Genomic DNA, 14,739 nt, shown 5'->3' with positions numbered 1-14,739 from the left:
TGCATATATTATAAATAGTAAACAAAAAAAGGATGATCAATCGCCCCAATACTAATGGCCCGTGTGAGCTAAACACGGGCCTAGGTCCAATCCTAGGGAAATGCAAGGGATGCAAATGCAACTATTACATATGCTTCCACTATTTACATGTCTTCGATCTTCATAATCACCAAGGCCACCATCTTCCAATCTTGATCTTTCACTATATTAATATTTACAAATAAATATCCATGGCAAATAGGGATACATCTCATGGGGGGTGGGAACGGCCCATAAACCAAGCCCACTTTAAATTTGATAATTATTACAATCATTCAACACAAAATATCCTAGCATACACATAGCAAATTGGGCTTGGGCTTTTGATAATCCTTCATGCATAATATCACATATCATACACCATCAATTAATTATCACAATAATTAATTGATCCAATATTATATATCTTGATCAAATCACTAACCGCAACGATTATAAACTAAATTAACAAAGTATACAAACACCTTTCTCTACTTTCTAATTAATTTATTTATAACCGAATTTCTTGTAAATCACAATTTACTATAAATAATTAAAGTCCAACTTCAATTATTTATTTCATGAGAAAATATTTGCAACTTTTTTAAATTTAAACTTAAGGGCCCAAAAAATCAATTTTCACCAAAAACATTTTGGCCCATTTAAATTTCACAAATATGTTAGCCATCTCATGGCCCAACAACTTCAAGGCCCATGACACTTTGATAATCCAAAACACCTTTTGGAAATCCTAGTCGTCATCGCTGTCGCCGGAGCTCCGTCGCCGGATTCCGGCCAACAATTTTTTTTTAATTTTTCAAGGGGGGATTCGGGCAGCCCCTCGGGCAGCTCGAGCTGCTCGAAATGGGCAGCAACATGCTGCCCGTAAATCCCCTTTGTCTTGGCCTTGATTTTGTTGCAAAAAATACATCTCATGCGGTTAGAAATCGACCTCAATATAATATTATGTATATGCTACACAAACTAGTACTCTTAGCTCATGATACCACTTGAAAGGGGATCGGTTTTAGGTGTTCTAAAGCGCAACGGAAGTTTAAAATTTATTTTCTAGCAAGAAAACCGAACACCTCATGTACTAGGATGTGTAGTAAATACAAAACACAAAATATGACATTCATAGTGTGTTTAGAAATATACATATCAGTCACAATGGATTGATGTTGGCTCCAACTTAGTTTTAAAAACTAAGCTCTTGAAAGGGATAACCCAATCTACAAGCTTTCCAATGAGCACTCCTTGCTCAAAATCAAGCCTACCACTTGCAAGCTCGAACCACCTTACACTTGCACTAGAAAATGTAAGGCATTTTCTTTGAGAAGTATATGAATTCCTCAACAACTTGAAGAACAAAATTTGGGAGAGTTTTTACTTGCAAATTTCGGCCAAAAAGTGTGTAGAAGGAGTGAAGGGATTGCTTTTCTTGGTGTTTGAAAAAGTAGAGACAACCTTTTGCATGCCATGCAATTTTTAATAAAAAGTATTCCCCAACCCTTCAACTCCCAAGCATGCTTTTGACTTGGGCTTGTAACAAATACAAGGCCCATGGACTTTTATTTAAATGTCCCAATCATATTTGAGTCCATTTAAAGTTTACTTGATTTTACTCAAGCCCACTAGTTTAATAATTATTTCTAACTGGGCTCTACAAGGCCCAATGTTATTTAATTAATCCAACACTTGAATCAATTTAATTATTTGGACTCTACTAGGTCCACTAGTGTTTAATTAATTCAACACTTGAATTAATTTAATTTAGTCCATAATAATGTTTATGAAAATCACACATTTCAAATACATTATTTCTTTGGCCAACTTTTAATTTAGGAACACTTCCTCAAATTAAAAGTTACATTCTCCTTATAGAAGTCATACTTCTATTTTATTTACGCTTATAAACTCCTTTATAAGCCGTTCAACACATTGAACTATTTTACTTCTCAACGGGATCTAGAAAGCTAGCACTTGTGTGGCCCTCAATGGTTCATTGATACAACTAGCCGTGGGTTCACATATCCATGTGATTCGGACTAAACATGTCCTTATTCGAGCATACTCCAATTGCTCCATTCTTAATTATCAACTCCTTGATAACAAGAACGTCAGAACTCTAGTCTGATAGTACCCAACCAATCATGTTAAACGCCTAGTAGCATCGCTTACATGATTCCCTAGGTATCAAATGATAGTGCCTTGCAAGAACGTTTCTATTATGGTTAGCGTACAGTACGGTCCCTTCAACTCATATATCCCGACCGATTCGACAACCATTGGTATATCGAGAGTTGTCAATGAATCGATACTATGTGTCATGTCGTAGTTGCATCGATGGTGTAATCTATGAAACCCCTTTCATAATTACCACCATACTCTGATCAGAGATTTCAAACTACATACACATGATATCACATAGCATATCCATACCCGAAGGTAAGCGGTGAATCCACGACTACAATGCATCGACTCCTATATGTTTCGACAAAACACCCAACCTTGCCACCTGATGACCCCATGAGAGTCGGTAAACAAGTCAAAGTGTAATGCTAGCACATAGAGTCTCAATGTTGTCCGGGGTCATAAGGACTAATGGTGTACAACCATAAACTAGGACATTTCGACTCGATAAGTGAGAACCACTTGGAAAGTCCTTTATGGAGGGTTGTTCAGTGCACTCTACAAGGAGCACCTATCTGCATATTCGGACATCACTATGTCTCCTACCAATGAAATATGGTACTCACATCGCAGATACTAGTCTCGAACTCGAGCGTCCTATATCCTTCTTAGCGGCGACTGAATCGACTAGGAACTGTTTAGAATATACAGTATTACAAATATGAGTTTCAAGATACTCATCATATGAGCATCTCATATTCTTTCTACTATTTGTATATTCAAGGACTTTATCTATGCAACTAGCATGTGTATATAGATAAAGAAGTGCCAAAAAAAATAATTTCAAATATTATTAAAATAAAGATTGTTTATACATAGATTTTAAACATGAACCCTCGGCCAACACTTGGCTCAACGGGCACCTACTCTAACAACCCTTACACGGGATCTGTGTACTCTTTAAAAAAAATTAAATTAAATTTTAGAGATTGTTTTGGGGTTTGACGTCATGATTTAGTACGATGATTAAACCAGGTCGACTCCCGAGAGATTTAGAATGTCATAAGGAAATTTTTCATTTTTGGGTGTGAGCATGACTACACGTCTAAGTTATGCAAGATAGGTATTCGAACTCATGTTAGTATGTGCAGCAGTGACCCCAAGCGAGAACCAATGAATCTCTCAATGCCAAGTAAGTATGTTCTACGTGCAAAAGAAAATATTTTTATGTTTTTGAGCTATGCTAAATGTCTTGTGACCAAATTATGAACGAGTTTGGAAGTCGGTGAATGTGGCCAAGGATCTCTCCACCCCGGTAAAGCATGACCGGGTTTAGATTAGGATTGGGAAGCGGTAAAGCATGACCAGGGACCAATCCACCCGATAAAGCATGATCGGGGATCTCATGTATGTGGTAGTGGACTTTTCCTGCCAGCCCAGTACTGTGGTTTAGTCTGATCAGGCGCATTTATGTATGATTCACTTGCTTTGAAATATATCTCTACGCAAAATGATGTTATGTTTGCTAAAGTATGTATGATGCAAGTATATTTAAGAAACGTTTTATGATGATGGCACGTCTATGTTTATGCTACTACGTTCAAGTTTCAAGTATGTTTATGCTATTATGTTCAAGTTTCAAGTATGTAAGCCCTAATTTAAACATGCATGTGATTTTATTATGTAGTACTTGCTATCTCTAGTTTTATACATTATGAGTCTTTAGACTCACTAGACTTGATCGATGCAGGTGAGGATGACTACGAGGAGACGAGGGATGGGGACCAATGAGCCGGCTTGGACTGCGCAGGAGGTTAAACCCGAGGACCGCCCATGTTTTAAGTTTTTATGCATGAAGATTTTAATACACTGATTTCACGTTATGGTTTACGATGTTTAAGCAAGTGTTTTTCATAGGCAAACTTTATATGTGATCTCTTTTATTGCAAATATTTTAGATGAACAGTTTATATTGATGATCGAAATTTGAAAGTTTATTTTGTATTTAAGAAAATTTTTATTTTTTCACAAATTTTAAATAGTTTAAAAGTACGGTACATTATAGTTGGTATCAGAGCGGTGTTTTTGTAAAGGGTTATGCCTACTGCCAGTTGCGAGAAGCTCATGAAGTCACACCTCAAGTCTTAAGTTTTAAATTATTTCATGTAGTAAGAACCAAGTCATTATTTCAGCAAGTACATGTTTTAAGTTCAAATTACGTGCATATTATGTTATTGATATGACGTACATGCATATTGGGTTTACGTGTTGGGAAAATTTTGGAACAGTATGCCTCCCAGACGTATGGTTGCACGTGGAGTAGGTGAAGAGGACAGAGAAGCTCAGGATGGGGAGAGGGTCACTCCTCCTCGTCCACCCCCAGACATGCAGGCTCAGATTCTTGCAGGGATGACCCAGTTCTTCGCACAGTTTGCGGAGAACCAAGCTACAGTGGTTACAGGGGCGAGACCCCAACCGGAGGCAGTTTACGAAACGTTTAGGAGGATGGATCCTAAGGAGTTCTCGGGGACTACTGACCTGATGATAGCAGAAGGATGGATTAAGTCAATCGAGGTAATCTTCGCTTTTATAGAGCTGTAGGACGCAGACATGGTCAGGTGTGCCACTTACCTGCTGACAGGAGACGCCGGACTTTGGTGGGAGAGTGCTTCAGTGTTAGTGAATCTGCGAACACTAACCTGGGATGGTTTTAAGGAGGTCTTTTACTCCAAGTTCTTCACTGAGGAGGTACGCTCCCGCCTGACCAGGGAGTTCATGACGCTGCGTAAGGGAGACAACAGCGTCGCTGATTTCGTGAGGAAGTTCGAGAGGGGGTGTCACTTTGTGCCCTTAATTGCTAACGATGCCCCTAGAGAAACTTAGGCATTTTATGGATGGGTTGCGGTCAATCTTGCGCCGTGATGTTCGAGTTGCTGGTCCTACGACTTATGCAGTTGCCGTGTCGAGAGCTTTGGCGACAGATCAGGACCAGAGGGACATTGAGGTCGATAGACAGGGCAAGAAGCCCTGTCAGGCACCTCATCAGCAGCAACAATATCGAACCCAATTTGAGAGGCCTTTCCAGGGGCAGCAGGGAAATAGGCCATTTCAGGGACTGCCGAAAGGCAAGGGTCCTATTTCTCAACTGAAGGCTCCACAAAAGCCCAGTGAGTACCTAGTGTGCCCGAAAGTGCCACCGCCAGCATCCGGGACACTGTTTAATGGGATCGGGAAAATGCTTCAAATGCGGATCCAGCGATCATATGCTGAAGGACTGCCCACATTGGAGGCAGCCGACCCAAGGGAGAGTGTTCGCCATGCAGGCAGAGGAGGCGAATCCAGACACGACCCTGTTGACTGGTAACTTATTTATTTTAGCACTGTATTATTTTTGCGGTACATGTTTCAAATTTTATTTGGGATTATTAGTGTGCTAGTTAATATTTTGGTGACTTAGGATTATAAGTTTTTGTGTTGTACAAACGTCTCTCAGGCAATATTTTCATAAAGAGAGTAGCCACGAAGGACTAGTTAGATTCAGGGGCCACTCACTCTTTTATTTCAGAGACGTCCGCTAATCATTTGGACGTAATGTCTATTGGGCTCGACGCGAGTTACTCAGTGACAGTCCCATCAGGGGAAGAATTATCAGCTACTAGTGTGGTTAGAGACATCGATCTTGAACTGCAGGACCACCTAGTTTATGCCGATCTGATCGTGTTGCCGATGCCAGAATTTGATATTATCTTGGGAATGGACTGGATGACGAAGAACAGAGTTCTTATTGATTTCAGGAAAAAGTCAGTATTGGTAAGACATTTGGGCATGGAGCAGTTTCTCTTTGAGCCAGATAGATGGATAATTTTCCCTCGCATGATCTCTTGCATGCAGGCACGAAGACTTATTCACAAGGGGTGTCAGGTTTTCTTGGCCAGTATTATTTTTGCACCTGACGTACCAACTCTTTCTATATCTGACGTACCAATAGTCATAGATTTTCCTGACGTTTTTCCTGATGACATCACAGGCCTTCCACCAGAGAGAGAGGTGGAGTTCGCTATTGATCTTATGCCAGAAACCGTGCCAATCTCGAATGCACCGTACTGTTTAGCTCCAGCTGAAATGTTAGAGCTCAAGCAGCAGATTCAGGAGCTCCTAGACAAATAATTCATCCGCCCTTGTTTCTCACCATGGTGCACACCAGTACTCTTCGTAAAGAAGAAAGATGGGAGCATGAGGTTGTGTATCGATTATCGAGAACTAAACAAGATAACGATCAAGAACAAATACCCACTACTAAGGATCAAGGACTTGTTCGATCAGTTGCAGGGAACCAGGTGTTCTCTAAGATAGATCTACAATCTGGTTATCATCAGCTGAAGGTAAAGGATGCAGATGTTCATAAGACAGCCTTCAGAACCAGGTATGGGTACTACGAGTTCTTAGTAATGCCATTTGGACTGACGAATGCTCGAGCGATATTTATGGACCTCATGAATCGAGTATTTCAGCCCTACCTAGATCAGTTCGTCATAATATTCATTGATGACATTCTTATCTACTCGAAGACCCAAGAGGAGCACAGTCAGCACTTGGGTACAATTTTGCAGGTCTTGCAGAGTCGCAAGTTGTTTGCAAAATTCAGTAAGTGTGAATTATGGTTAGAGAAGGTAGCGTTTTTGGGGCATATAATATCTAGCAGTGGTGTAATGCCCCGAAAATTTAAGAGTCCACGCGAACCACATTCATGCAATTATTAAATTCTCTTGTATTTTAATTAAATGTTTTAATTGCATCAATTAATTATGTTATGCATATTTACATGTTTAAAAAATATTTTTCTACATGGTTGCATTAAAATGTATTTTTAAAGGTTATTCGAGTTGCGATCGAAGAACAGAGACTGAGGGATGAAAAATGGAAAATGATTTTATTAAATAATTGTTTTTAATTATTTAAATTAAGGGTGATGCTTTTTCTTATTTTTGAAAATATGAGGTTTTGAGGTGATTTTATATGCCGGGACGTAATTTTTATCGGTGTTGGATTTTAAAAAAAAAACAAACTGGTTGGCAACCCGGCTATTAAATTCACAAACTTATTTTCACTAAAACTATTTTAATATTTTAATTAAATCCTAATTAAGACTAATGGGCCTAATTTGGGGGCTTAATGGGCTTAAGTTTAATTAAGGGTTTAATTAGTATATATTATATGAAACCCTCCCCAAAACCCCACACTTTTCACATGCCACTTTCTGATTTTCTTTTACCCCAAACTCTTCAAATTATACACGACACACACACATCAAAGCTCAAGGGAAAAATCAAGCCAAAGGTTTCACTCCGTTCTTCGTCGTCAACGGTTTTTCGTGCGTATAAAACGCAAAGGCACGCCATACATCTCCTTTTCTCATCCATCATAACATATTATTGTTTTAATTAATGTGTGCATGAAGGTCATGAAGCTAATTTTCTGTATTTTCGAAATATTGCACTTATAAGTGTTCAATTCATGATTTTTGGATCCAATAAATTGTTTCTTGCATGTAAAGGGCTGCCATGGTTTAAGTTATGATCACACCTTGTTTTACACGTGTTTAGGAGCCTTAGAACTCAACCAAAAACACCACTCGATCATAAACGCAGGCTGGCAGCAAGTTGCTGTCTTGGAGAGTTTAGGTTTCGATTTTTGTTCTTAAGGGCTAGGCTTGAGCTTGGCTTGGTTCCAGGGCTAGCCAGGGCTGTGGGAGAGTCAAAGGGTCCTAGCCATGCTAGGATTTGAAATAAGTGGACTGGGAGGAGTCCTATCTATCAAGGACTCCTACCCGAGAATTGGCAGCAATTGTGCGCAGGTTTCAGAAGTTTGTGCAGGGAGAAGGGGCTCGGCCAGGGGGCTTGGGCTGGGCTTGGTTAGGTTCTTCAGGTCCTAGGAGAGTGCTTGGGGGGCTGGTTCAAGGGGTGGCTCGATGGTTGGGTGGCTAGCAATAGAAAACGTGAAGGAAGATCCTACGTACGCGAGGCTGCTGTGTTGTTCACTAGGTGGCTGCTCGCGTCCAGGGGTTTCGGTCGGTCTGGGCATGGTCCAAGGTCAGTTAAGGTCATGAGTGGTTTGTGGTTAGAGGGCTGGAGGTGTCCTAGTTGGCTAGGAGTCTTGGGGAAGGAAGGAAACTCACGCACACACAACACATGCAATCGGGCCTCAGTTCCAAGAGGATTTTGAGCGGTCCAGGGCTGGTATTTCAGGCTGGGCTTGCTCAGTAGGGTCCCTAGGTGGGTTGGCTAGGTTTTGGCTCAAGGTGGCTCGGGCGTGGCTCGAGTACTTTGGGAGATGGCTCGGTGGGTTAGTTAGTGTGTCAAAAACGAAAATTAAAAGGCAAAAATTGAATCCATGGGTCCACAGGTGTGGCTCATGACTTGGAAGGATAGAATAAATCATAAAAATGTTATGTTTAAAATTTGGGATCAAAATAACTAGTTTTGGATTTATTCGGAGTTTAATCACCGCACGAAACGCTAATTAACGAGTTAATTGAAACGCCTAGTTTAAGCTTTATAAAATTATGAAAAATTAGGTTTAAGCTTAAATATTTATTAAAAGTCTAAGTTTTTAGTTTGGGAATTTTATATTAAGGTTTGATTTAATTCGGGATTAAAACGTATTAATACGTCACATTTAAGAGATTAATTTAAAAGTCTTCGATTTATTATAAATAAAAATATGAGAAAATTCATATAAGATTAAATAATTATTTGGGACATGTTAGAGTCAATAAAATCAAGAAAAAGTCAAAAGCGTAAAATGTCAAGTGCAGGGGTAAAACGGTCATTTTACACCTGAAATTAGTAAACGTCATGGCAGTGCTCTAAATGCCATTTTTATGATATTATGATTGTTTTTAAATGTTTATGAAATGTTCATGATTAAATTATGATTTTTAAATGTCTATGAGATTTTTATGATTTAAGGAAGACATTTAAAAGACATGTTGCATGCTTGGTTTCAAAAACAAAATTATATGTTATGCATGATTTTTATAAAGTAATGAGAATGTAAACGTCGAAGGAAGTGAAGTAATTGTGACTAATTCGATAATGTTGGAGATATCGTGAGGGTGACGGTCCCAGTGGGAGCCCGACGATCGTATTTCCATTATTACGAATATGAGGTAATGGTATGAGGTAACGGTATGTGGTAACGGTAAGAATGGAATATCGTGAGGGGAAAAGGCCCCAGAGGGAGCCCCGACGATCGTATTCTATTCGAAAGAGGATAGGCCAGGGCCCAGTTGACTGGTGAGAGTGTTGCTGGTGTCTCCCGCCGCCCAGTACTGCGGTTTCATGTAGATGGATCCATAGACTTTTGAGGTTTAAGGAAAGTCACAATTAACGATCTGAATTCGACAAAGGAAAAAGGAAAAGGAAAAAGGAAAAGGAAAAATGTTTATGATCATGAAAAATGTTTTATGTTATGTCATGTTGAGGAAAAAGAAAGGAAAATGTTAAGGTTTATGTGATGCATGTCATGAAAATGTTTATGCTTAAAGTTGATACATCATTATGAAAATGTTTCTATTTAAAGTTCATGCATCATAAAAAGGTTTACGAAAATGTTCATGTTTGAAGTTTATGCATCTTCATGAAAACGATATTTTAAGTACAAGTATTTTTCATTATTATGTTGACTGTATTACGTATTACTTGTTGTCAAGATTATGGTGTGTTGAGTCTTTAGACTCACTAGGTGTGATGGATGCAGGTGAGTTTGAGGGAGGACTTGATAGGTGATTTTGACTGGACTGAAGGTGCACACAACCCGAGGACTAGCGCTTCTACTTTTTCCACACTTGCGATTTATGAATCATGATTTATGTTAAAGATATTAAGACTATTTATTTATGCTTTTGAGAGATTTTTGAGAGGTTTAGTGTGGGCTACATTTTTCAAACTTATTGCTTTTTAGGCTTGGTAAAACAGTTGAAGATTTCATTTTATGATTATTGCACTTGATTTTTAAAAATGTTAGATGGATGATGTTTTTATTAAAATGATAAAATATTTTATAAAAATATTTTCATGTGGTAAATGTACATGGCCGAAAATTGAGTGTTTTAAAAAAAAAAATTTCTAGTACTTTTAAAGCAATAAAAAGGGTAGACGTTTCAAGTGGTGTCGAGATGGACCCAGCTAAGGTGGCAGCAATTAAGGAATGGGTTGACCCGAAGAATGCGTGAGAGATCCGCAGTTTCCTAGGCTTAGTAGGCTACTACAGGAAATTCATTCAGGGATTTTCTTCGATTGTAGTGCCACTCACTTCATTGACTAAGAAGAATGCTAAATTCATATGGAGTGGAGAGTGCCAGAAGAGCTTTGATACGTTGAAGCAAGCTCTTATTTCAGCATCAGTGCTGTCCATGCCAGCAGGGCAAGGCAATTTCGTGTTGTACACCGATGCATCTAAGCTCGGGTTAGGTGCAATGTTGATACAGCATGGTCGGGTCATAGCTTATGCCTCCAGACAGTTGAAAGTGCATGAGAAGAATTATCCGACTCATGATCTTGAGTTAGCTGCCGTTGTCTTTGGGTTGAAGATATGGAGACATTACTTGTACGGCGACAAATGTCAGATATTTACTGATCATAAGAGTCTCAAGTATTTCTTCACACAGAAAGAGCTGAATATGAGACAAAGACGGTGGTTGGAGTTAGTGAAAGACTACGATTGTGAAATTAGCTACCATCCGGGGAAAGCTAATGTTGTGGCAGATGCCTTGAACAGAAAGGTTGCAGTCATAGCACAACTGTCAGTGCAGAGATCTCTTCATTCAGAAATTTAGAGATTTGGTTTAGAGGTTTATCCTAAGGGCAGGGCTCCTAAGCTGTCTAATCTGACAGTCCAGTTTTCATTGCTAGACCAAATCCGTAGAGGTCAGCCTTCGGATGAGCAGTTGCAGAAATGGAGACTGAAGGATGAAGCCAAGGGCAGTGTACTCTACGCAACGTCCGATGGTATTGTGAGGTACAGAGGAAGGATGTGGATACCTAGTGTTGATTCAATCAGAGAGGATATTCTGACAGAGCCACATGAATCTCCATATTCCATTCATCCAGGAGGTACTAAGATGTACAGGGATTTGCTGACTTTGTATTGGTGGCCAGGTATGAAGCGAGACATCCGCCGATTTGTGTCTGAATGCCTCACTTGTCAAAAAGTGAAGGCAGAGCATCAGAGGCCAGCAGAAATACTTAAGCCGCTCCCTATTCCCGAGTGGAAGTGGGAGAATATCACCATGGACTTCGTTGTTGGTTTGCCGAAGTCAATAAGAGGATCCAATGCTATTTGGGTTATAGTGGATCGACTTACAAAGTCGGCACACTTCTTGCCAGTGAAGACGACTTTCTCCATGACACAGTATGCTGAGCTCTATATCAGGGAGATAGTTCGATTGCACGGAATCCCAGTTACTATAGTGTCTGACAGGGACCCGAGGTTTACATCGTCCTTTTGGAATAGTTTGCACACAGCCATGGGGACGAAGTTGCTATTCATTACAGCTTTCCACCCTCAGACAGATGGCCAATCTGAGCGAGTGATTCAGATTTTGGAAGATTTGTTGAGAGCTTGTGTGATCGATTTTCATGGGAATTGAGAATCAAAGTGAAGAATCGTTTGCTGGGCATCTTTGTGATTCTTCAAACAAAATATTCTCCAATGAGCAGCAATAGCTCGTGTTCTTAGAATATTAACACCGATGAATTAAATCGAGTTTGGTTAAAAACCAAGGGGAAGAAACTCGAAGTAATCCTTCGTGAAGAAGACTGTTATATTAGAAAACATTTTATCTTATGTAAACCGAATAACCGAAAAGGGACAAATTAGTTTTTGCATTCATCAGTTCAGTTATGGTGACAACTGAACTGACGGATACTCTAACTGATTCAAACAGTTTGAAAACAATAATTAAACAGTTAAATACACAAGATATGTTTATGGATGTTCGGAGAATTCAAATGCTCCTACGTCACCCCTTCTACCGCCTCGGGTTGGATCCACTAGAAGACTTTGATTTATACAACACCTTAAACAAACCCACTTAGCTAGGACTTACACCACTGCCTAAACTGAACTCCTAGACTAGACTGAAGGCAGCACCTTCCAGTCAACACTTCTTTAATGTCTATGTGAGAAAGACTACATACACAAGTTTAACGTCTTTGTGCAAGACTGTATTTGAGTGAATGAGAGTGTTTGTGTGTGTGAGAACTGAACAAGGATGTTCTCACACACTGAGGGAAACATGATTATGATCTAAGCTGATTTAACTGTGAAGAGTTCCCTCGACAGGGCTGAATGCTTCTCTTAAGCTGATATGCAATGAGCGTGCCCTTTCTTTTCTCTCGTATATGCTTAAAAGCTTTTTCACTTCTTTTTGTTGTGGTTGTTGTTGAGTCTTCACTAATCTACTCTTTATATAGGCGGGAAAACTGATCGTACAGTGAGACTCATTCATTGTATCTGTTGCATCTTGAATTCGTTTCTTGGACTTTGTGTCTCAACTCTTCGACTGCCCTTCTGAAACGTTTTGTCTTTAATGCTCTGATGCAACGTTCATTATTGTCCTTTGGCTGGATAATGGCTTTGTACCTTCACGTACAGCTGGATTCCACTTGAGAGAGTTTGTCTTCATCCATAACTGAAAGATTCTGACTGATGCTTCGAACTGGTCACTTGAACTGATCTTTCAGTTGGGCTGGTGAAATCAGTTGACTCGTCAGTTGAACTGATTTCACACTCGTTCAGTTGGACTGATCAGCTGGGTTTCTTTATCAGTTGAACACTCCTTCGGCTGGCCAGGATTCTGAGGTTCTCCTGCTGAATCATCTATGAACTGGAAAATCAGCTGGACTGCTCAATTGACGAAACCATTTAGACTGATTCATTTTGTGCGATCAGTTGGGTCTTTAGTTTGCGATGTAAACATCTCGTGAGTGATCCTAGATGCTGCCTACTAAAGTAGATTATTATTAACACAATTAACAAGTTTTGTTATCATCAAAATCAAGATTGCAAACTTGAAAAGTTCCAACACAAAGCTACCTCTAGTTGAGTTTACCTGCAACAACAGCTTCCAATCATCTACAGGAATGGCTCCCTACGAGGCACTGTAAGGGAGGAAGGGCAGATCGCTGATTCATTGGGATGAAGTCGGTGAGAGATCAGAACTTGGTCCATATATTGTTCAACAGACTGCAGATGTGGTGGCCAAGATCCAAGACAGGATGAAGACCGCCCAGAGTCGTCAAAAGAGTTATGCTGACAAGAGAAGAAGGGATCTTGAGTTTTCCATAGGTGATGACATTTTTGTAAAGATAGCACCTATGAAGGGTGTTAAGATATTTGGGAAGAGAGACAAGCTTAGTGCGAGATTTATTGGACCGTTTGATATTCTTGACAGAGTTGGGACACTAGCTTATCAAATAGCCCTACCGCCGAATCTGGCCGGAGTACACAATGTGTTACACGTCTCGATGCCGAGGAAATACCTAGCGGCTCCTTCACATGTTTTGAGTTATGAGCCGTTGCAGCTTGCTCCGGATCTGTCGTATGATGAAAGACCTGTTCAAATTATAGACAAACAGGATCGTAGACTTCGGAACAAAGTGACCAAGCTGGTCAAAGTCCGGTGGCTAAATCAATAAGTGGAGGAGGCCACTTAGGAGACCGAGACAGATATGAGGAATCGCTATCCCAAACTATTTGGTAAGACTTATTTTCGAGGACGAAATTTATTTAAGTGGCGGAGGAACCGTAGAGCCCAAATTCAGTACACGTAAAATCCATGTATTTATTAAAATGTCAAATTGTTTATTTAAGTTTAAAATGATTTATAGCGATGCATGATCTATTAAATTGCATCATTTTAAATTATTATATTTATGTGATGCACGTTAAAATATTTTCTTGAGTTTCATGTTTCAGGTGATTATTTGACGCGGGATCGAGAAAAAGAGACCGACGACGATTTTGACGATTTTAAAATGTAGTATTTTATTTTAAGTTAGGATTGAGGCATTTTAAATGATTTCTTAAGTTGTTAGCATTTTTAAGTCCTAATTTAATTATTAGGTGATTTTTAATATTTTTTTAAACTTTTAAAATTGCTCACTTGTGTATTTTTATTTTATTGGGGAAATTTAATAAATTTAGTATTTGATTAATATTTAATTAGCATGTTAATTATTTTATTAAGGAAAATTCTTCCCTAATTAACTACAAAAAAAAAAAAATGCACGCACACACACTTGTACACGACACACACACACTCACATTTTCATTGGCATTGTTTTAATTTTTGAGAGCAAAGTAGAATTCTTAGAACAAGAGAGCAGCCGCCCCTCCCTCTTCAGTTTTCAAGCAGATTTTCGTTGGGTTTTCTTCACGAAAATCGTTCCACGATCATCCCGGATCAACCCTCGCACCGTTTTCATTTCGGTATCGTCGTATCGTGAGTTTTAAATATCAAAAGGCATGTATATTCTTTAATTTTTGCATCGATATTGTCATATCAATAATTTTGATGTTTATTGT

Source organism: Primulina tabacum, chromosome 9 (genome assembly GCF_025594145.1).
Source record: "Primulina tabacum isolate GXHZ01 chromosome 9, ASM2559414v2, whole genome shotgun sequence".
Lineage (NCBI taxonomy): Eukaryota > Viridiplantae > Streptophyta > Magnoliopsida > Lamiales > Gesneriaceae > Primulina > Primulina tabacum.
Note: the sequence above shows the minus strand (reverse complement) of the source record.